Source organism: Colias eurytheme, chromosome 24, assembly GCF_061535395.1.
Source record: "Colias eurytheme isolate Ceu_HAF_F1 chromosome 24, ilColEury1 Martin Lab GWU primary, whole genome shotgun sequence".
Classification (NCBI taxonomy): Eukaryota; Metazoa; Arthropoda; class Insecta; order Lepidoptera; family Pieridae; genus Colias; species Colias eurytheme.
The window spans coordinates 397,919-420,815 of record NC_143003.1 but is presented as its reverse complement, the minus strand read 5'-3'; the positions used below and the strand labels follow the sequence as shown (position 1 = coordinate 420,815).

General features: G+C 33.9%; 1 protein-coding gene across 1 annotated transcript in view; it reads right to left on the bottom strand.

Moving 5' to 3' along the window:
- Positions 1–17,417, bottom strand: part of LOC149897838 (muscle calcium channel subunit alpha-1-like) — a 57,851-nt gene extending 40,434 nt beyond the window's left edge. Inside the window, exon 1 of the mRNA XM_090115932.1 lies at positions 17,128–17,417. The gene's annotated coding sequence lies outside the window, so the exon portion shown is untranslated. The remainder of the gene's footprint in view (positions 1–17,127) is intronic.
- Positions 17,418–22,897: the final 5,480 nt, after the last annotated feature.

Sequence of the window (22,897 nt, the reverse complement as noted above, 5' to 3'; positions counted from 1 at the left end):
GAGACTTGTCCAAGCTTTAAGACATATTTTAAAGAGCAATTTTCGTCCAACAATTATGCAAAGGGGAATTAAATTTTCTTTCTTATTGAATAAAACTTTTCAATTATTTAAAAAAAATATTGAAGCGCATCTTGCACATACATATATATACATATATCAACTACTCGCGTAAAATAATTAGCCTTTGTCATTTTTTAACGTTTAATAGAATTTAGGACAAAGCTTACAAAATACATATATTATTACCGTTTATATCCATTTCAAGAAAAAAATACCCTTTTCTCATAAAGACCCTTTTCTCGTAAGTCTCTTTGTAATTTGAAGAAACAAGAATTTCAAGAAACAAGACAAAATTTCCGACAATTGCAATACAGGATCAATACTACATATTTTAATTCAGATTCCTGTAGAATCAATCGGCGAAACAGCAGCATTTCAATCATAATAAATTGTCCATAAACACATGAAGTGTCCATTAAATAAATGTCCATTTTACGGCTTGTTTGGACATCATTATTATTTACGACTTCATCAATACACTCGTATTTATAGTTGGTTTTGTTTGAACCTTTGTGACATGGGGTAATGAGGTCGTGGTATCTTTTGGTTAATTAATTGTGTCTAGTCTTACTAGTTCATTATAATAAAATAGGGTAACTGACTCGAAATATTAGCTGACCGGCATTTTGGGGAAGTTAATATAGACTTATAAATTATAGTAATATTACGATCATATCACTAGTTCCATAACTATAATAAAAGTTATGGAAGTTTATAATATGTACATGATTTGGAGGATATTGTCTTCTTTTTTAAATAAGACTACACTTATATAGTGACGTATCAAACTACCTTTAAAACATAGAATAAAAAGATAATTTTAAATGTCCTCTATAAACTGTGAATTTAAATTTATCAAATACTAGCGGTCCTCCCCGGCTTCATCCGTGGTACATATTTACGTTTTCTCTACATAACAACCATCCTCGTACTTCAAGGAATATAATAAAAAAAGAATTATCAAAATCGGTCCACCCGTTCACGCGTGATGCCGCGGCCGTGACTAAGGAATTTATATATTATATATACATATAGATTGATGGGAACTCGAAGTCTGTTCGGACTTCGGATACAAGTATTTTCCTAGTCACTGTTTTTTTCACAGAATATTACCTATTATCATTATAATATCCTTGCCATATCACTACATAGTATAAAACAAAGTCGCTTTCCCTGTCCCTATGTCCCTTTGTACGCTTAAATCTTTGAAACTACGCAACGGATTTTGATGCGGTTTTTTTTAATAGATAGAGTGATTCAAGAGGAAGGTTTATATGTATAATAACATCCATTAAATAGTGGAGAAGTACTGTTATTTTTGAGGTTTCTAATGTGATGTCGTAAAAAATTACATTGTTTCCGCTTATATTGCAAACGCAGGCTGAACCCTACGAGTTTTATCAAAATAATGTACTAAGTATTATACATATTGAAAAGGTCTACAGAAAAGTCCGCGATGGTATATGTCTATCTCTTATGGATAACCCACAATAAAAAATTTTTGTCATTTACTTTTTACGACAAATAAAAGCTAATTTTCGAAGCGATTTTCACCCAATTAAATACCTTGAATACATTGTTCATTTAATATAGATCTATATGGCACTTTACACCGTATGATTTAAGTGAATATTTTCGAAGATATTACAGATTTAAAAATTGCGGGACATAGCGTTTGCGGCGGTACCGGCCGGCCGGGCCGCTATGTTTTTATATACAACGTTCACAGTTTTTCTGTAGTGTATTTAGTATCAGCATTGCACCCGTGCGAAGCCGGGGCGGGTCGCTAGTAATCTATATCTATATAATATATAAAACTCAAAGGTGACTGATATAGTGATCTATCAACGCACAGCCCAAACCACTGGACGTATCGGGCTGTAATTTGGCATGCAGGTAGATGTCATAACGTAGGCGTCCCCTAAGAAAGGATTTTAGAAAATTCATCCCCTAAAGGGGTAAAATAGGGGATGAAAACTTATACCATGAAAATTTATCTTTTCCACGCAAGCGAAGCTGCGGGCAACAGCTAGTTTTATAATATTTTGCATCACGTTATAACTTCACGGCATTTTTATACAAAAAAAAGACGGGTTGCACTCCGGGAGTGCCGGCAGGCGGCAGAAGTGAAAACTTGATTATTAACGTTGAGCATGTTTGATATTTTGGAATGGTCTTACGCTTTTTCGATCAGGTCACGTGTCCTGACGCGAGTTAGATTTTATATCTACCCATTACAGAAAAAGTGCACAACGCCGCTAAAGAAGTTTTCACTTCAAAAAACTCAATACTCTAAGCAAAATCAGACTTTACAAGTATTTTACGATAATTTTGTTAAGTAAAAAGCTTTTATGTGTAAGCTTCACGCTGATAACATCTACTCAGCGGGAGATAAATTGACTTAGTTTATTCAAGTATTGAGAATAAATCAATTCATGTATGTATTTGTTATTATTAAGTTGCCAATAAAATGGAGAGTCGATGACCTAGGTAAAGTACGATATTTATGATTGTGTATTCCATAGAAAGAAACTAAGTAACATAGTAATTTCTTGCCAAATATTCTCTACTACTTAACTGATTTCCGAACCATCGGTAAATTTATTTTATTGCTGTGTATTTTTACGATTAAAACCACTTCCAAATAAGTCGAGTTGGAAATAAATGTTTGAGCTTTAGCGTGTTTTTAGCGTAAGTTAGCCTGAGTGAGCGTGAGTTAGCGTGAATGAGCCTGAGTTAGCGTGAGTGAGCGTGAGTGAGCGTGGGTGGTCCTGACTAAGCGTGAGTGATCCTGAGTTAGCGTAAGTGATCCTGAGTTAGAGTGAGCGAGCGTGAGTTAGCGTGAGTGAGCGTGAGTTAGCCGGAGTGAGCGTGCGAGAGCGTGAGTGATCCTGAGTTAGCGTGAGTGAGCGTGAGTTAGCGTACACTAAGTCTTTTATATTTTTTTTATTATCTTGATACTGCAATTAATTAAAAAAATGCTTTTTTTTAACTCATTCATTTTCCCAGTCAACCCATTTTTAATAAATTTTTTAATACACATATTATATAATTGGTCTCATTCTATTACACGCCGGTGAAGGTCGACCTATGTTCGGATCTTTGACCATTGTGATTCTGTTTGACATCGAATGTATACTTCAGTCACAGAATACATAATATGTAGTAGCTAAACGCTGCTTCAGTATAGAATATAGATACTTTGTGTGTAATAATGCCATTAAATTGTGATTTTCCTGTGCATTATAATATTTTGTACGCAACAACTAATCTTGGCTAGTTTCCACTAAAATTGTGTGACCTAATTTTGGTCAGAAGGACATTACGTATATTTCATCATTTTTATGGAAACACATATCACCAACAACAAACAATATAATATTATAATAGGTAGCTATTCTCGCAACACTATCACATAAACTTAAATTAATTTTAAAATTCAATTTGTTTGTGGAGAATTATCTATAATTTACCGTTTGTGTTTACGTTTTATAATTCGGTATTTAACTGTACCTACATGTGTAAACTGTGTAAGTGATCCGTACCAATATTTCTATTATAAATGCGAAAGTGTGTTTGTTTGTCCACGTCGCGTCGTTACAACTCATGCATAATACAATTTTTGAGTCTGACATGACAGTAGGAGTCTAGAAAGTGATCGATGCTATTTTATCGCGAGGCAACATATTATTACTATAAGAATTCCCTTTGAATGCAGTTGAAGCTGAGTGCGGAAGCTACTAAAAGGAAAATATATTATTAGTTTTTATACAAAAAAATAATAATTGTCCAAACGCAATGATTAGAAGACCTTCGTGAGAGGCAAGGTCTACGACGCTTTAACATGCTTGCCCTATTTCTGAAGATTATTTTTCATGTTCGAACCCACTACGAAGAAGACCGTTTATTCGCGATACCATCAAACAATTAATAGTAATTATTATCAATTACTACATATCGTGCCTACAACGATATCATTTAATGAAATAGAGCAATAGTCAGTATGAAAAAGTGGTGTAAGTTTTCATAAGGTATTAGGTATTTGGCTTGATACCTGTGATCTTTGCCAAGAAGTTTAGATTTGACTGATTTAAATTATATTCATTTAGTAAATGCGTTTTGGCATTAGTTTAAATTTTAATAATGATGTAACTGAAAGTTTTATAACGTGTTTTATGAAGACTATTGTTTTAGCTTGAGATTTTTTCCGTTTTGAATATAACATACTATCCTGATAATTGTATTATATAATAATAAAAATTGATTCTTCTTTCGCAAACTGTTGCGATTCTTTTCAATAAGAAGTGCGTATAAAATAATTTATTGTATTATGAATTTGAAATCTACCTAATCTTCCGTAAAAGACGAATTGTGTTTGAAATCCACCTACCTAAACCTTTCATTAAAGTCGAAAGTCGAAAAAAATCTTTCATTTGGAGTCATACCAAGAAGCCTTCGGCACCAGAAGGCTAGCAAAGAGTGTATTTTTACTTTTCGAAAATCGAATATCTCGAAAACCGAGGGGCTTTTACTAAACACTAAATTTTTCTATACCACCATACGACCTCTACCTTATTCTTATATTACTCATTAATTTCGCCACACCCAATATAAAAATATTAATTTCCCCTGTTTTGGCAGAACTAATTTGAACCTTGACATATTATATACTAGGTCAACACTTGAAAACGTTAAGATAACTGGAGCATTCTAACATGAAAACGTCTTCAATACGTACTTAAGGTATTGGTTTTATTTTAGAAGCTTAAGTACTAAGTAGTTATACATTTTAAAGTATTGAAAAGATTTAAAAATTAGTGAAACATTTATATATTTGAATTTTATTTACTAAATCCCTATAATAAGTATGAATCGCCAAATGTTAAGCATAAAACTCTAGAACGGCTCGACTAATTTGCCGTAGTTATTTATTATAGTTATTTATTAAGGTACAAGGCTTAAAAAACACGGAAAAAGGGCACTAACTAGGGCAGAACAACGACAACAACAAGACAATAAAAAAAATGTGTGCGTGTATTAGTATACACACGTTAGAAGTGAAACTTCTTTATGACCTTTTTTTTTCAAAAAATAATTTAATTTAAGCAACTTTACAGAAATACGTCGAATCAAAGATGGCGCGTAACGGAAAAATGTCACGCGTAACGAAAAAATGTTACACTAATTTTTTTTTCAACCCCGATAAAGAAGTTTCACTTCAATAACGAATAAACAATACAATAAAAAAAGATATAAAGATATGTAAGTATAGAGATTATTTTTTCATTCATAACTCTATCATTCATGAAAGACTTACACAATTAACCATTACACATTAAATATTAATCTAGTTCATTTCGGATATAATAAATCAATTACTGTCATTGCAACATACAGTCTATCCGGCTCATTATACATGTGTAAGAGAGAGACAACTACATTGATACGAAAATATTCTCTTGGTTACAAACAGACATGTTTATCTTATATCCGAATTAAGATGTCACGAATTTTTCATTATTTTAAATGTGACGTTCATTACGATTATATTAATGAAAAAGTGTATGAGACGGCTTTGTAGCCATAAGTCTATTAGTGCAATTTGTGTCTAATGTTGTATTTTGTATTTTTTTAATTGTAGAAAAGTTTTCATTCATTCATAGACATCTTACCAAGTAGGTACCAAAAATACACAAAAGGTATAACCAATAAAAATCGTATTAATCAAAGGAAGACACAACACAGTTAAATCTGCCAGAACACCGATATCAAACCGAAATATCTCCCAATACATTTTCCTCAACTTTATTTACGAGGAAAATTAAGCCCACTCTGCTACAAATAGCTATAATATAATTATTATATAGGTATTAGGTATATCATATTTGTGTGATAAACATCGATGTTTGCTCTAAGTCTGGGTGTTAATTATCTATATAGGTATTAATTTAATTATAAAAAGTATTAGTTAAAATTAAATATGTATGTATATCAGCCTGGTTTCCATAACATAAGTGATAGTTTAGTATGGGTAATGGGATCATGGAAAATCCTCCTGAATATTTATTTTAGGTACATAGGTATTATCTATATTCCTAAAACTACTTCATCATACACTACAAGCCCTTTTATTTCACACACAATTCCTATACCTAGTCCTAAATCAAAATTTCAACATTAGTTACCACTTTTTCAAACCTGCAGTACTAAGTTATAAGTAAATTATTCAAATGCTTTTTCATTACATTCAGATCAATTTAGGAATATCTTAAAAAATCGTAATTTGTCTTGTTTGAGTTTGAGTTTGAGCACGACATAGCCCACTATTCATTTTTTTCGCAAATGACGTATGCTCAACTCTAAAAATTCTATTGTAAAATCTTGAGAGCGTGTGTGTCTTTGTTTACGACCTTCTTTTGAATTACGCATCGATAATAATATAAGCCTATAAAACCTTTTATCGATATCCACTGTTTGTTCCATTTTTATGTCGATAATCATATTAGCTTATATTTAAAAATATAACACTGTTATGGCGAATATAAATAATTTTCATGAGGCAAATAATTTTTATACCTCTAGGATACTACATTACTACATTATCCATAATTACCTAAGTATCTTCAGTCAGTTCTTGTACATAATAGCAAAAATTTAATAGACTCTTCAGATACATAATACGTTATCCCTTAAAAATGGCTTTCACACTATCCTAGCCATTGAGGCGTTACAGCTTTTAATTTTAAGACGATTTTACAATTTAAAGAGGACTTATTTTTTATATTATTTAACTCATTCAAACACCATGAGCAGGATAACTAGCAGACTATCTGCTGTTCTTTATCTGTTACTAGCTTACCGCCCGCAGCTTCGCCCGCTTTGCCTAAAACCTAATAAATTATATACTAAAACCTTCTCTTGAATCACTCTATCTATTAAAAACCGCATCAAAATCCGTTGGAAGTTTTAAAGATTTAAGCATACAAAGGGACATAGGGACAGAGAAAGCCACTTTGTTTTATACTATGTAGTAATGATTTATTTATTTATTTTATTTAACTTTTTTATGTACCATTACATTACATAATATTAAAAGAAATGGAAAACATGCATAGCACATAAGGCAACCTTATCGCTTATCAGCGATCTCTTCCAGGCTGCCCAAGGTAAAGGATAATGAATTAATGATTTATAGGTACACGGGCGGCAATAAAAGTAAAGATAATAGAGAATAAACTAAATACATATTATATGAAAAAGAAGAGGGAATATAATACATACATATTTATTTAGAAGGAAAAGCTAAATTAGAGAAATATTTATATAAAAGAGTTTTAAAGGAAGTTTTCGAGGAAGCTCGTCTAACAGCAATAGGCAAAGAATTCCAAAGTCTGATAGCGGTTATGACAAAGGATTTACCAAGGAAACTAGTGTGGTGAGAAGGAAAACTAAGGAGAAGGTTATCAGCGGAACGGAGAGTATAAACACCTGAATCAAGGAACTTAAATTGTTTTTTTAAATAGGAGGGAGAATTGGGATCGAAGAGGATGGAAAATAACAGCTTCAACGCATTTGCATTCCGGCGAAGTCTTATAGGAAGCCACTTGAGTTTATTGCGAAACTGGGATACGTGGTCATATTTACGAAGACCGTAAACAAAACGAATGCAGAAATTTTGGAGACGCTCAAGTGTATTTAAATGCTCTTCACTAAGATCAGTGGTACAGGCGTCAGCATAATCAAGGAGCGGAAGTAGTAAGGATTTAGCTAACATAATTTTGGTAGATATCGGTAAGAAATGCCGTAAACGTCTAAGAGAACTTGCCGCTGCGTAAAGTTTGCGACTCGTCTCTTTTATGTGATACGACCAAGACATGGTCGTGTCAAAGTGTACCCCCAGGTTTTTGACAGATTTTTGGAATTCAATGACGTAGCCATCAATATGAATTTTGGGGATGTATGTCCAGTCAATCCGGGAGATTAAACAGGGGCTACCGATGATAATGACTTGGCTCTTGCTTGGGTTAATATTCAGACCGTACCTACGGCTCCAAGTCGAAATTCTTTCCAAATCGGTGTTGGTGTTTAAGATTGCTGAGGATAAGTTCTCGAGGGTTGACTGGGTGTATATCTGGAGATCGTCGGCATACATGTGATAGAGAGAAGATAAGTTTTTGGTTATGGAATTTATAAAAATAGCAAATAGGAGAGGAGACAAAACGCCACCTTGCGGTACACCTGCAACAACATCACACCAGGACGATGACTTGTCCTCCAATAATACATGCTGTCGGCGACCGTGCAAGTAACTGTGAAACCAATCAACCACTGTAGGAGATATGTTAATAGAATGAAGCAGTTGTAGCAATATGTCGATATCGACGGTGTTAAAAGCATTACTAAAGTCTAGGAGAGTTAAAACTGTCAACTGCTTCTTTTCCATTCCATTACGAATGTCATCCGTGACTTTAACAAGTGCAGTAGTCGTACTATGTCCTGGACGAAAACCAGATTGGAAGGGACTGAGAATACTGTTTTTATATAAAAAGGAACTTAACTGTTGGTGGATAAGGCGTTCAAGGACTTTGGAAAGGAAAGGTAGAATGGAGATTGGACGGAAATCTGAGAAGGAAATTGGATTAGATTTCTTCGGGAGAGGGATAATTTTAGCGTCTTTCCAAATGTCAGGAAATTCACTGGAGGATAAGGAAAAGTTGAGGATGTGGGTTATGACGGGAGCAATTATATCAAGGATGGGGACAAACATATTACGACTAACTGAGTCACAACCGACAGCATTCGATGAAATGGACAGAATATTCTTTTTAACATCACTAACAGTGAATTGATTAAAATAGAACGGTGGATGAGTAGGAGTTGCAGTTGATGAAAGATATTGCAGTGTTGACCTTTTTTGATCAGGACAAAGATGGGAAGAAGATGCAAAATGTTTGTTTAACAATTCAATATTAATATTGGGGGGGAGGTTATTTGATTGGGATTTACCAACTCCTAAAGTCTTTAAAAATTTCCAAATTTTACATGTGTCGCCGTTCTCGACGGAATTATGAATATGGCGTCTTTGTGCATCTCTACACAATGTATTGCAGCGATTCCGGATACTTTTGATGAATTTTTTTGATGAATGATGATACTTTATCCAATTAAATAAAATTATTTAAATTCAATCACAAGAACATACCCATCTATCAGCAATAACTCTATTAAGATAAGCAAGCCATTAGTTATAATAACATTTACAAGAACTCTTATTACGTCCAAATAAAAATCAAAATGAAACACAAAGTGCATAAAACGATTACCTCCACTACGAGTGGTGCTCAAGAGATATCTTAGTTAGCTATTTTCATCAGAATGCCAATACCACAGACTAATAATAATATACTACGTATACAACCAATACTATTTATATTCTGGAGTATGTTAACTGGTTAATCCAATTATTGAAAAACACGCTTTATTTATGTACACGAGAGGAACAAGGAAGGAATAAGTATCCATTTGTTTATACAAAATAATGTTGGATATGAGTATCACGTTTATTATTTTAGAAGAAATAGATTTGTGAAGACTAGGTTCATCATCATGAGACTAATGTAAAGCTTGTGAGAGATATTTAATAGCTTTATAGTAATACTAGGTTTCCGCCCGCGGCTTCGCCTGCGCAGTCAAAGAAAAACCCGCATAGTTCCCGTTCCTGTGGGATTTCCGGGATTGCGTCATTTTCCCGGGGTAAAAAGTAGCCAATGTCCTTTCTCGGGTATCAAAATATCTCCATACCAAATTTCATGAAAATTGGTTCAGTAGTTTAGGTGTGATTGAGTAACAGACAGACAGACAGAGTTACTTTCGCATTTAATATTAGTATGGATTAAGTGAAGTCCCATGTCCCCTAGTGGGTTAAGGGGCAGATGCATTATACATACATCTATTTCACTCATAGTAATATTAATACGTGTTATATAAGGTTCAAAAAGCTCAACAGTTATCATCGATTTCAGATGTTACGTTCCTTGATGATACATTCACCCTTGCATATTTTAAAGATTCTAAATAAAAACGTAGAGCTTGCGCGCAAGAGCAACTTTTGTCTCCGCAACAATTTTGTCTCTCTCATCAACTCTATGGACTAATAAAATAGTCTCCCGGGAGTTGCGTCGCTACATGCACTTTCCTAGCCCATAGAGTTGATGGGAGAGAAAAAATTAGTTGCCGAGATGAAAGTTGCTCTTGCGCGCTAGCTCTTAAATCAGAAGCATCAATCAAAGATACCACAAAGATACAATAGTATTATTGAAGAGTACTAACCGCCCAGAGCCCTACCAGACAACAAATCTATAAAAATCAAATAAATCAAACAGTCCTCAACCAAACATTTCCAATGGTTTGAAAAACTAAACAAACAACCTGACATACGGATATGTTTAGACAATGTAATAAAACTTTAATAGACAGACGGCTATTTTTAGAGCAGACAAATGTCGGAGAATGGTTCACATGCATCTCAATAGTACAGTGTACACTAGTATAGTATTATACTAGCAACCGGCCCGCGGCTTCGCCCGCTTTTTCTAAGTCCAATGAATGTTATGGTAAAAACTTCCTTGAGAAACACTCTATGTATAACTAACTGCAGGGCCGAATTCAAGAATTCCTTCACTGGTAGGAAGACATCTTTTCATTTTTCATTTCGTTTTTATCTTGCACTAGGCGGAGCTCTCCCGTCTAGCTGCTAATATTATGTAACATTTGTATGTTTGTCTGTATTTGTCATATTTGCATAAATAGCTAAACAATAGAGCTTTCATTTTGCGTAAATAGCTAAACAATAGGGATTTAATCAGTGACATTAGTGCAATAGACAGGGCACGTGTTGGAATAAACTTCATTTATATTGGCAAGGTACCTTTCATTGATTGAATAGGAAAGTATAATGAACTTTGCGTCTATATCGCTAACTATACAAGATATTTCTTTTTCTCTATTTACTTTTCTTCATCACAAAAAAACGTTTGGAATAGACAGATTTAATAAATATATAAATTACTATGTGTCCCGGCCTGTCCCGGCACACGTTGTTCAGTGTTCTGCCTTACTCAATTCTCAGACCTACCTTAAGCACATGTTTAAAAACACATGTTTTAACTTAAGCTACCTTAAGTTTCATGAGAATCGTTCAAGCCGTTCCGGAGGACTTTAACTTCAAACTTCATCTTCAAACGACACGAGAATTTTAAATATTAGAAGATGAAATGTTTTTAGTAATTTTTTAAATGTCTGAATTTAAAATTCAGGATCTACTATATAAAATGTAAATTATCTCTATACCAAAGGAGGAAGAAAGTAAATACATATTTAATTATTATCTAATTTTATCTCACTCTCAATTTTAATCGATAGAGTCTTAACTCTTGGCACAATACCACGATGTTTAATGTTTTGATTTATAATAACATTGTTGCTAAAAATATGTATACAGTCAATTACTAAGTGGTCAAGATGGCAGAATTTATAAATTATTTCGAATCCTTTCATCTATAATATTATTATTCCTAATTCATACCGACTAGCTGTGCCCCGCGGTTTTAACCGCAGTGCTCCGCTCCTGTTGGTCTTACAGTAATGATATACATATTTACATAAGCCTATAAGCTTATCGAGGAAGGCCATAAGCCTTCCTCGATTGGCTATCTAACACCAAAATAATTTTTCAAATCGGACCAGTAGCTCCTGAGATTAGCGCCTTCAAACAAACAAACTCTTCAGCTTTATAATATTAGTAGGCATAGATAATATGTATAGATTATAAACCCAATTACTTTCTCAAATTTTGAGCTAAATAGAAAAAGAATAAAATATTTTTTAATCTACATCACAGATAGTGACGTAATACAAGAACATACATATAAAAAGCTTGATGTAAAGCTATTCGATCAATACCGGGTGTGATAACGTGATAAAAATATACGTGGTGATAAGAAACAATGATAATCGAATCGACATATTCTATTTTAAATGAAGACCCTCAGTCTTCATTTAAAATATTATTTGCTAGAACGAAAATCGCTTTTCGATCAATTCTGGATGTTGTACTTGCTTCTACTAATTTAACGATGCTTGAGTAAACCACGACATAACATCATCATCACTACATAGTATAAAAAAGTCGCTTTCTTTGTCCCTATGTCCCTATATATGCTTAAATCTTTAAAACTACGCAACGGATTTTGATGCGGTTTATTTTAATAGATTCAAGAGGAAGGTTTTAGTATATAATTATTTTATTATGTTTTAGACAAAGCGAAGCCGCTGGCAGGGCAGGTTAATATTCTGACAGATATTATTAACTTTAAATATATTCGCTAAACTTTATTTAAAATAAAGTTTATCTAAAACATTTAAACGAAGAGAATAAAATAAAAAAGAACGTGTGTGCCGAGAAAACGTGTCAGGAGTGAAACTTCTTTGGCGAGATTCATAGATACCAAAATCGCCGCCTTGCTCCATAACGCGACAGTATTACCATGACGCGATCTTGAAATTCGACGACCATCTTGGATTTTAGCTTTGACCTCATATTGGTAAATAGCTACCCCAAAAACCATGAAAATGACACCCGTGATGAAAAGATGTAAAATTATCGTCAGCGCCATCTTCGATTTTAGTTTTGACCTCAGTCATATTGGTTAATAGCTACCCCAAAAAATATGAAAATGACACTCGTGTCGAAAAGATGTAAAATTTTCGTCGCCGCCATCTTGGATTTTAGTTTTGACCTCATATTGGTTAATAGCTACCCCAAAAACCACCCACATTTGCAAATGTGTTTGCTACTTAGGAAAAGTTCAGATTTAAAGATATAACTATATACATATATAGATATAACTTAGGTAATGTGACGAATTTAATTTATTTCATTCCGACTGTTTCTCGGAATAACATACATTTATTTACTAAGAATTGCATACAATGCCGGGTTTAATATATTGCCGGTAACATAATAATATGTATGATAATAAATTCTTAAAAAAGTATTTTATAAATTTCTTATAAAGCTTCGATATTGTATACAATAATACAATTCATATTCAAATTGTTGTAAAATAGTCACACTTTTTTAAGTTGGTTGAATACACTAAAATACTTATAAGGATCGTACGGTGACGTACCTACTAATAAAAGTAACAAAATGAATTTTTAAAGTTCCCAGTAATCTTCTGGAATCAATTTCAATAAAAATATAAAAAAAATATATCAAGTATGAAGATGATCTATAAAATGGATTATTAAAAAAAATATATTTACGTGTGTGTCCCGCGAACCACGTTGTTACTTGCGATGCTTAAGAGTAACGAAATTACAAACATCTACTTACTAAGTCTGTATTAAAATGAAATTTAGTAATTATCTACAAGCAAAGACCTAATAAACATAATATGATAAATGCCCGGGAAATTGAGGTTACCCCGGACACCCTCCATCTCGTAAATATTCATCAAACATCACAAAAGATGCCGACACGTAACTCAATATAAATATTTTGTTATTCCGTCTGTTTGTGTGATATAACTTGTCTGTGCATTGAGAAATATGATGGAAACCTATTGAGGCCTAGAAGTTACTATGTAGGTACCTACCAACTATAGAAATGAATTTGAACGTAATAAGGTACTGTATTTCTATACTAATAATATTATAAAGAGGAAAAGTTTGTAATTATAAAAAATAAAAAAATAAATAAAAATCTTTATTTACCAAAAAAAGCAGTGCATTACAGTATTACAAAAGATCCAAACTAGGCTGTTGCCTGTGTCTTGGATCTAAGAAACGATGTACAGTACAGGTCTCTAAAAAGTCTTAAGTTTAGTTACATAGGAACACTTGGAATTATGTATGTATGACAGGTATGTATTGTTTTCACGCATAAACCTCTTAACCGATTTTGATGAAATTTGCCACAGACAATCTTTAGACCCTGAGAAAGAACATAGGCTACCTTTTATTGCGAAATATGTGCCACGGGCGAAGCCGGGGCGGACCGCTGGTTATTAATAATTGTAAAAGGTAACTTAAATATGCTTAAATATTGTAATTAATAAATTTAATAGCATTCTCCTGAAATTCAGCCTTTGCATGCAATCTTGAGTATCACTAGCACATGAGATAAATAAATAAATAAAAATCATTTATTTGGAAATAATACATACTTAAATACAAAACAATTTAGACACGACGATCGGCACAACTAGGAATATACCTTTGCTAGAGACGAAATAATCTCAAATAAGTATAATGCACAGCTAGAGAATAGAGATTTACACAACACCACATTCGTCTATACAGGGTGTAATAGTTAAGTGTGCACAGGCGATTTTTCCGTAAGTATTACAGATAACAAAAAACTTTAAACTGATATCGAAAGTACCTAACCTAATGAGTAAAATTGCGGTAATAAATTTTTAAAAATAAATCGAGAAATATCAAAAAAAATTATCTTTAAACCCTCCCATACATTAAGTATGAAATATGAATATCCCATATACATTTAATATGAAAGATTTTAGCTTTCTTTTTCTTTTTTGTTTTCTGCTTTAATTACTTCGCAAATTTGAAGTGACATTTTCCACGTTTTTCCGGACATTTTCACGCATTTCCCGCTTATTTTCCAGGGATTTTCCAAGCATTTTCCAAGGTTTTTCCGGAAATTCCGTCCGGGAGAAGCGTGGAAAATGCCTGGGAAATGTTGGGACATGCGTGGCAAATGTCTGGAAAATCCCCGGGAAATGCCAGGGAAATGTCCGGAAAATCCCCGGGAAATGCTCGGAAAATCCCCGGAAAATGCCTGGTGAATGTCTGGAAAATGCCTGGTAAATGTCTGGAAAATGCCAGGGAAATGCTCGAAAAATTCCCGGGAAATGCTCGGAAAATCCCCGGAAAATGCCTGGGAAATTCCCGGTAAATGACTGAGAAAATCCCGGAAAATGCCCTGGAAATGCTCGGAAAATCCCCGGAAAATGCCTGGGAAATTCCCGGAAAATGCTCGGAAAATATCCGGAAAATGAGTGAAAATTTCCGGAAAATATCTGGAAAATGCCTGGAAAATCCCCGGAAAATGCCTGAGAAATGTCTGGGAAATGCGTGGAAAATCCTCGGGAAATGCTCGGAAAATCCCCGGGGAATGCTCGGAAAATCCCCGGAAAATGCCTGGAAAATTCCCGGTAAATGCCTGGGAAATTCCCGGAAAATTCCCGGAAAATATCCGGAAAATGCGTGAAAATTTCCGGAAAATATCTGGAAAATATCCGGAAAATGCGTGAAAATGTCCGGAAAATATCCGGAAAATGCCTGGAAAATCCCCGGAAATTGCCTGAGAAATGTCCGTAAAATGTCTGGGAAATGCGTGGAAAATCCCCGGGAAATGATCGGAAAATCCCCGGAAAATGCCTCGGAAATGCGTGGAAAATCCCCGGAAAATGCCTGAGAAGTGTCCGGAAAATGTCTGGGAAATGCTAGAAAATCCCCGGAAAATGCCAGGGAAATGTCCGGAAAATGTCTGGGAAACATCCGGAAAATCCCCGGGAAATGATCAGAAAATCCCCGGAAAATGCCTGGGAAATGCGTGGAAAATCCCTGGAAAATGCCCGGAAAATCCCCGGAAAATGTCTGGGAAATTCCAGGAAAATGTCTGGGAAAATCCCGGAAAATGCCTGGAAAATGCTCGGAAAATATCCGGAAAATGCGTGAAAATGTCCAGAAAAAGCGTGGAAAATGCCACTTCAAATTTGCGAAGTAATTAAAGCAGAAAACCAAAAAAGTAAAAGAAAGCTAAAATCTTTCATATTAAATGTACATATTATGGGATATTCATATTTCATACTTAATGTATGGGAGGGTTTTAAGATAATTTTTTTGATATTTCTCGATTTATTTTTAAAAAATTATTAGGGCCATTTTACTCATTAGGTTAAGTACTTTCGATATCAGTTTAAAGTTTTTTGTTATCTGTAATACTTACGGAAAAATCGCCTGTGCACACTTAACGATTACACCCTGTATACATATTATAATATAATAAATCTGTAGAAGGGTCAATTCTGTACATTGAAAATATTGAAAAAATAAATAGCAGGGGGTGTTACTGGATCGATACCAAACCCAAATATGTGATTAAAAAAATTTTTGTCTGTCTGTCTGTCTGTATGTCTGTATGTCTGTATGTGAAGACATCACGTGAAAACTAACGGTTCGATTTCGATGAAACTTGGTATAATTATACCTTATTAATTATTATCCTGGGCGTTAAATAGGATACTTTTTATCCTGAAAAAATACGAAGAAAAAAAATAATCTTAATTTTTCAGTATTATCCATAGACGTTGACGTAGAACAGCGAACACACGTTGCGTATTATTATAGGCCTAGCCGTATTTGAGTCCAATAGATATTAATTATAAGATGTTATTGTCAGAGTTACTCAAAATGGAGAAATAAACCATCCACGCGAAGACCGACATCCGCGCGGACGGAGTCGCGGGCGGAAGCTAGTTTTTAAATAAGCAAAAACCCATGAACTCCTAAAGTTAATAATATACCTATTCCTATTATACCTACCTATTAAATCGAAATTTGGTTTTAAACATGAAATTGATTTTAAGTATATGATAAGCAATTAATTTGGTTTCAAGATAAAATATCGAAGAAAGTACACCAAGAAAAGTTTTACCAAAATTTAAACTTATATATAAAAAACTATGTACTTCTAAATAAACGTGTTTTCTTACCAAACTCAATTATTATTCCGTTTCTGGTTAGAAATAGTTACACAAACGCTTTCAAAACAAATATTTCAACTCCGTACACAATAATCACCTTCAGTAGTTAAAAATACAAAACGTACCAATTTATAGCAACTAACTTGTTTCCCAATTTTATATTAACCATCGACATATCAATATCAATAATTATTTAAGTTTTGTTAATTTACTACCTACATGTTCATAAATAATATTTATATCATTATTAGTTAATAAAAGTATTAAAACTTACCGTTTACAATAATAGGACAATCCGAAAATATTTCAACAACACATTTTACTGTTTGACACACGAAACAATTAACATTTAAAAAAAGAACACAGTCCGTACACACAGGCCGAATTTAAAAAAATAACGCGAAAACCGCCAAAGCGCTTGTTCGAGGTCGTCGATATGTCACCGAAATACAACGAGCTTTACGTCTGCACTGGATCTCCGTAAAACACTATTTTTAAACATTATCCTTTCACAAATAATTTTAACACAGTTTAAAAACAAAATTCATAATACGAGTGTAATTGTTTGTTATCTGTACGAAGACTATAAACTGGAATGCTGGTCGAAAATGAGTTTTATTTTTAAATAAAAAAGCGCTGGGCGGGCGCGCGCGTCCGCGGTAAGCGAAGCTCGAAATTCGAATTTAGGTTAGAAACGCGGGTTATGGCGTCACGCACACATGCGCAAAGCTACATGTATGTACAAAGGTTAAAAGTTTTCCCGCCTGGCATTTTCATGAACTAAATTTTGTTTACTCGGTGCGTTCAAAAACAAACACTTATAAGAATAGAACTAATGGTTTATTAATGTTAATATTAATGGAAACATTATTGTAGGTAAGTAGCTTTATTGTGTTGATTTTTTTAAGTGCTATTATAAAATTCGATTTTGTTTCTATTTTCAATGCTCTTAATTCAATTGTATTATTTCCTGCAACATTCAAAATAGTAAAGTAATGATGAAATATGAATAATGTTTATTAACTCCTAAAATTGCCAATTCATACAACATTAAGAACGATATCGAACAAACCACTTAAACTTCGTCTTTTTGCACAATTTTAACTTCTGGAAATTGAAAGATATCATCTTATGCTTCAAAACCCTTATTCTCTATTAACACATCTATAATATCCCTAATCTATGGCTCCACACATGCAAAAACACGCGTTCCTCTGGCAGACTACCCGGCGTTTACGTAGATCGGCCGAACTTGCAATATTACTAAAATACACACAGATGATTCGCCGACACCGCACCTAGTGGGTACTATTGGAACTAGAACGATTCGAGTTGTGAGTGAGAAATAAAATATTGTAGAATTCTTAATAGGTACTCTTGATATTGTGTTCGTTGAAAATTACCAACTGCACAGGAGCCCTAACACAGTGAATCCTTTTGGTTCTAATTCATGGAGTAAGCCGCGCCGTCGTGAAAATTAAGTGTAAAATTAAATTGAAAGTTAAAAAAAATTTATGCCATTTATCTCAACCTCGACGTTTACGTTTAACCTAGTAATTATTAAGTAATCCGTGGTTTAAGTCACAGATATCAAATTCGGCTATAAAAGTAAGCACAAACTTAATAAAACCGGCCAAGTGCGAGTCGGGCTCGCGCACAAAGGGTTCCGTAGCAGCAAATATAATAAATTACAGTTAAATCAACCTATCTCAAAAACTATAAGAGATACTTTGATCAAACCAAAAATCGTTGAAAGAGTTAATTAGCATGCATCACCTCTATTTTTTTTAGAATTTTATACCCCGTAGTTATAAAAATAGAGGGGGGGGGACATACTTTTTACGACTTTGAGAGCTGATATCTCAAAAACCGTTCACTTTAAGAAAAATGTTTTTTAGAAAACTTTATATCATTTTAAAAGACCTTTCCATTGATACCCCACACGGGTATGTACATCGAAAAAAAAAATTTCATCCCTCAGTTACATGTATGGGGGGCCCCACCCCCAATTCTTTTTTTTACTATTTAGTGTCATATTTTTGTAGCGGTTCATACAACACATATTCCCATCAAATTTCATCACTGTAGTACTTATAGTTTCCGAGTAAATCGGCTGTGACAGACGGACAGACGGACAGACGGACAGACGGACATGACGAAACTATAAGGGTTCCGTTTTTGCCATTTTGGCTACGGAACCCTAAAAACCTTCTGTACTTTTCAGATGTATTCAATGAAAACACTCACCTGCTAATATATTTAGTTGGCGGACAACAAGAAGCAAATGAATTAACATGAAGTTCTATAGAACCCCTAGTAATGAAACGAAGTAATAGAAATAAGTTTAATTGAATAAAAACGAGTACCAATAGTAAAATAATGAGTCACCATCGTTAATTGTATTACTAAGCAGTGTGGATCTTCTCACTTTTATTACGATTCGAGAACCATTGATAGCGCAACCAAATTGTTTTTTAAACGTTGAAAAGATTTATATAATTGTGCAATGAATAATACAAGGATGATTGTTTACGTTGAAATTCTAGAGGTTCAAAAGATTAAAATTTCAATTTTTATATTAAAATTGATAAAAATATAATGGTTTATTTCGGGACATAACTAATCAGATTTGTAATCTTTTTTGCCCGTGGGTAAGTTATGTATAACAAATATCTTTAATGGAATCTAAACTTTTGAATACGTAACGAAAAAATAATTATTGTAAAATCTTATATGTAAAATAATAATCGGTAGAAGAATTCGATCGAAGCTTTGTCAGTGTCTGATAGACTGGAAATTAATAACTAGTTTTTATTATGAAAGCTTCTGTGCAACGATTTAACTATACGTGCTCTGAGGAATTATTCCACCTTTTACCAGCCGCACAGTTCCACCACCGGACCACACGCCGTAAAAACCAGTTCCATCCGCACCATCTGGATGGTTGGCGCTCCACCACTGTCCGCTTCACCCGCAACTTCCTTCCGCGTACGGTGAAACTTTGGAACGATTTGCCACCTTTTTTTTTTATAGTGGAGAATGCATTTAGGCATACCCAGGGCACTCGGGGGAAGAGCCCTGGGTTATGTCGGACTCACCCTGCCGAGTGCAGGGTCCTACCGACTAAACTCCACTGTGTTCCGCCGTGCCGCTTTATTGACGGGGCCGCGGGTATTCGGTAGAACCGCGTCCGCAGACAACGATTTGCCACCTGCGGTGTTCCAACAACGACATCGGGGCCTTCAAAAAAAGAGCTTATTTGTCCATAATAGGCCGGCAAAGCACCTACACTTCTTGTGTTACAAGTGTTTATGGGCGGTATTATGTGCGGCCACTTAACATCAGGTGGCCCACCTGCTCCTATGCTTGCTCTGACATAAAAAAGTAATATATTGGTATAGACTATATAGTTCTATGCTTTAGCTGTTACTCGCGGCTTCATCCGCATAATCAAAATAAAATAACTACGTTCAGTCCTAAAAATCTTACCATATAATTATAATCGCTGTTGCGACGTTAAAGATGGACAAACAAGCTTTCGCATTATTATAGGTATATTAAACTTTTATAATACATATTATAAACTTTTTTTTTTTTGTTCACGTCGAACACATCGATTTTAAGGTTCGTGTTTAGAGATAGTTAGGAGGCCAGGTAGGTAACTTAAGCTAATTTTTCAGTGAAATATTATTTTCCGTAGGAATTTTCTTTGACAACCATACCGGGTGGAAAGTATTCTTCATAATATTATAAAAATGAGACATTAATATATTTAAACAATTTTTTTTTTCAAAGACTCATCAAACTCAACCTCGATATTTTATTTATTCAGTTAGACTTCGTCTAGAAGCACTTTTGAATCGTCATAAGTCATAACATAGTTTCACCATTTACCCCTATATACCATCTACAATGTACATAATATAATTTATTACACCTAATATACCTAGTTTGTTATTGAAATTAGCAATGCCGTCACGAAACACGTAAGGCGACGATTTCGGTATTTTTGAATCTTGCCAAATAAGTTTCACTTCTGACACGTACCTATACTCGGCACACACGCATTTTATATAATAATTGTATTGTTGTTAAATGTATCCTTGTTAAAAATATTTTTTCACCGTGTCATGGCATCAAAGCTAAGGCGTAAATAAAATAAGATCAGTGAAGTTATAATAATAGCCACCATTCATTTATTTACACACACACATAGAACTAACTATCATTACAGGTTAACCTAATTCGACAGAGTTCTTTTATAAATTAAGAAAAACAAACATATCTCATAAAAATATAAAAATAAACACGTTGTAACACAAGAATAGCCTATTAAGCCTCAATAATTCATAAACTTAACATTTCTGCTGATAGCATAATATATTTAGTAGTACCTTTGAAAATTCGCTCAAACTACAAGAAAACACATCTATTATATTGTGCAATTCGTTAATTGTACGAAATGCACAAACAAGAGGCGATTTGGCTAAAAGATTAGTTCTCGCTACTGGTACATACAGTATATTGGGTAAGATTATTTTTCCTAAATAGTGGTCTGGAACCTTTAAATACATTTCCTTTAATATTCCGGGACTGTATTCTTTGCCCCTTAAAACCCCCACCAAGTATGCCACCAGCTTAAATTCGCGCCTTACCCTTAACCATATTATTATAGTACTCTTTGCCCTTAACTCATTGTACCCCACCATGCCCAGTACAAACAGTGTGGGATACATTAGGGGATAGAAGGGATATACGCCATAAAGCTTCATGTACAGGTGGCGCATGAATTTATTTTGTACTCTTTCCAACATAACCGTGTACTTTGCTTCGTGCGGTGCCCATATGACCGCACTGTGTTCCAAATAGCTTCTGACAAGACTATTGTATAAGGTTTTGACTACCGTTATGTTGGTGAACCCCTGTGACTGCCTGAGTACAAAACCCAATTTTCTATACGCTTTTTTACAAATTTGCGTAATATGTGCTCGAAACGAAAGGTCAGCCGTGAGATTCAACCCCAAATCCCGTACTTCTGTAACTCTTCGTATCGTATAAAACGGTATCGTACGTTTACTAAACATACGCGACCGCAAAATTGCTGGAAAATACGTTTAGACTAGCGTCTGACCCCGGCTTCTGTTGCGTCAATGTTGTATGTCGCAGTGACTAGTCACAGATGTTTACTAAATTGCAACGTTTCAGTAATCTTTCTTAAATTATACGTATTTGACATTTGTATTAAACGTTATGACTAGATATTCTTCAGGGTAGGTAGTTAACTCAACGGCAGGTAAAAATCAAGAGCTTAGGCTGTTGATGAAACGTCTGATTTAACAAACTGGCTACGACGTATACACTACACACACACAGACACAGCCTCAGCTTACAAAATATGTACTATGTACAACATAATATTAAGAGCAGGTTACGAAATTAAACTAAAAAGTATCTTGGAATGTTTAACGTTCAAACTTGTGTTTGTATCAAATAAATAAATATCTAGAATGTAGTAGTTACGAAGTAACTATTCTCTAATCTATGGTAGTAGTTTTACTATTATGAAAGCTTAATTTCGAGTGTTGAAAGATGATTGATTGATGTTTATTAATCTTTATCCAGAAACAACAGATATGCATCGGGACTAGAGCTTTATTGTATAATTTTAATATATACAATACAATACAATACAATACAAAATTCTTTATTTAACACACACATACAGAAGAAAAGAAAAGAAAAGGAAAAAAAAAACATATAAGACAGATACAACATGTTAAATAGGCGGCCTTATCGCTTTCAAGCGATCTCTGCCAGGCAACCTTTGGATAGGATTAGTTTTAAGAAATCGAATGAGATAGGTGGTGTTTTAATTAAATACAATTAAAAAGAAAACAGACTAAAAATAAAAATAAAAATATATTTATACAGGTATAAATACTGATATTAATACATTATATTATATACATATATTAATACAAAAATATAGACTATAATACACATACTTACATACATGCAAATATATAAATATATATACATAAGTA